A 3,275-nucleotide genomic window follows, 5' to 3' on the forward strand; every position below is an offset into this window, starting at 1 on the left:
GTTAATATTGTCAGTTATATGCTTACATATTATAGTGACATCAAATACTTGCAGAGTACCAGACATCATTTCACTCTGTGTTGTAAAGATTTTAGTGAGTTACTTCTTTTTACATCTGTAAATGTTCAGACACTCACTCTGCAGTTGAATGGACAACATGTAGCTTTGTGTTTTCTTTGTCTAATTGTAGCATTTTCTTAACCTCAAGGAAAAACTGATTTTGTCATTTTCCAAATATTTTTTAATGACAAGGGGCCATCTTCTCTTCTTCCTCTGATCTAATAACAATTATAATATAAATTACATATTTGCAGCAGAAAAACTGGAAACTTGCATTATGAATTACTTATGTTTACAGCTTTCCCCCTAGGACAATTGTTAAGTCTCAAAGTGTCACTATATTTTCAAATCCTTGCACAGGGTGGAACATATCTGAACAGTATACAGAATAGGCAGTATCCTAGCTGAATTCGCTTCCACTTATGTATATATTAAAGCAATTGCAATGAAAACAAAAATTGACAAATGGGACCTAATTAAACTAAAAATCTTCCACACAGCAGAAGAAAACATACAGAGTAAACAAAAAACCTACCACATGGGAGAAAATATTCACAACCTATGCACCTGGCGAATGTCTAATATCCAGAATTTATAAGGAACTTAAACAAATCAACAAGAAAAAACAAATAACCCCATTAAAAAAATGGACAAAGGACATGAACAGATGCTTCTTGAAAAAGGCATACAAGTGGCCAACAAACATATGAAAAATGCTCATCATCACCAATCATAAGAGAAATGCAAATAAAAACTACAATGAGATAACATCTCACACCAGTCAGAATGGCTATTATTACAAAGTCAAAAACAACAGATGTTGGTGAAGCTGCAAAGAAAAGGCAAAGCTTATATACTGTTAGAGGGAATGTAAATTAATTCAGCCGTTGTGGAGAGCAGTTTAGAGATTTCTCAAATAACTTAAAACAGAACTACCATTCAACCCAGCAATCCCATTACTGGGTATATACCCACAGGAAAATAGATTATTCTACCAAAAAGACACATGCACCAGTGTGTTCATCACAGCACTATCCACAATAGCAAAGACATAGAATCAGCGTAGGTGCTCATTAGTGGTGGACTGGATAAAGAAAATGTGGTACATATACATCATGGAATACCACACAGTCATAAAAAATGAACTTATTTTTTTTACAGCAGTATGCGGGCAGATGGAGGCCATTATCCTCAGTGAATGAATGCAGGAATAGAAAACCACATACTATATATTCTCGCTTATAACTGAGAGCTAAACATTGATCACACATAAACATAAATATGGGTACAATAGACACTTCAGAGTACTAGTAGGGGAGAGGAGTGCAGGTTGAAAAACTACCTATTGGCTACTATGCTCACTACCTGGGTGTCGGAATCCATTCTTCAAACCTCAGCATCACACGATATACCCATGTGACACACCTACACATGAACCACCTGTATCTAAAATAAAAGATGAAATTTACATAAGCAAATAAGTAAATAAATAAATAAAACACTTGCACACAGAAAGTCTGAAAATTGGATGCCACACCAAGGACCTTCCTATGCACATATTTAATTTCAAATTGTTTTCCTAAAGAATTCTTTTCATCCAGGAGTGTTTCCAGCTAAGAAGAACTTAAACCATTGGGCAGAGTCACATCTGTGTATGTATAGTAAAAGTGATTGGGAGAGTCAGATTCTGTGGCTGACTTAGTTGTGTTTTAATAAAGTAAGAGTGGTTCATATCATCGGGCTGCCTTCTTTGTTCTTCATTCATCATGAACCATTTTCCCTAAAATCCTTCCAAGATGGGGCCCTGTCAGCTATATTTGCGTAAGTTATCCTGACCCTGCACATAATTGATTAGCTGGGTTAACAGATTCTTCCTCTAGTAAAATTCATCTTGGATCTAAGAAATTCTAGTTTAATCTGTACTGTTAGCATAAACTGAGGTAATATAAACTGAAAATATGTGAGCAGCTGTCCTTCTCTAGTGACTAGAGCACAGAGAGTGTTCATCTGCCAAGAAAGAAAGATCAAGTGGATGTCGTATTAGTTAAGAATAGGACAGGCTGCATGAAACAGAAACCCAACTACTGTGGCTTACTTTTAAAAATGTTTCCATATGATAATAAATGCAGAGATAGGTAGTCCTGGGCTGATAAAACACCCACACCACTTTTAGTTTTCTGTTCCACTATTCTTGCCACGTAGCTCTCAACCTCTTGGTTACAAAATACTTATCTCATCTCCCGCATGGTACCTATATTCTGGGCAGACAGGGAGAAAGGCTACACCTCCATTAACAGCTTCCTGTAGTAACCACCTACAGCTTCTACTTCTGCTTACATCTCATTAGCCTAGACAATGTCACTATGTCAGTATCTAGTTGCAAAGGTATCTGGGCAACTAAAACTTTAAGCTAAACATATCTCTCTGAACAAAATTGAAGTTGTTCAGAGAATAAAAAAAAGGAAAGTAATGAAAAAAAAGGAGAGTATACTGAGAATAGACATTGTATGAGCAACCACCAGTGTAGGGTGGATACTAGTTAAAAAAATAGACTTGGCATTGGGTAATCTAAAGAGAAGGGAAATAGGACAATGCTTGCCTGCTTCCACAAAGTTTTCTGTTTTCTTGTTTTCTGCTGCAGTCCCTTATCAAGCCTGGCTACCATTGTGTTCATAAACCATTAGTGTCATTATAGAAAATCACCTTTTTGTACCTTGCTTACTCTAGATCAAGTTGCTTTATACTATTTGGGGGAAGAAAAGGTCTTATTAACAAAATGGTCCTATAAGTGGATAAGTAAGAAAGATTGGTCTACCAGTGAAGTTTTTTTTTTTTTTTTAAAAATAGCTTTTTAACATTCTTTTAGAGCAGTTTTAGGTTCACAACAGAATTGTGCAGAAAGTACATAGATTTTCCATATACCACCTGAACCCACACATGCACAGCCTCCTCCACTATCGATTTCCTGCACCAGAGTGGTATTAGGTTGGTGCAAAAGTAATTGCATTTTTTTGCCATTGCTTTAATTTGTTACAATTGATGAACCTACATTGACACATAATAAACACTCAAAGTCCATAGTTTATGTTACGGTTCACTCTTAGAATTGTACATTCTATAGTTTTGGGCAAATTTGTAATGACGTGCATCTACCATTATAGTATCATACAGACTAGTTTCATTGTCCTAAAAATCCTCTGTGTTCCACCAATTTA

Source organism: Macaca nemestrina, chromosome 5 (genome assembly GCF_043159975.1).
Source record: "Macaca nemestrina isolate mMacNem1 chromosome 5, mMacNem.hap1, whole genome shotgun sequence".
NCBI classification, from domain to species: domain Eukaryota; kingdom Metazoa; phylum Chordata; class Mammalia; order Primates; family Cercopithecidae; genus Macaca; species Macaca nemestrina.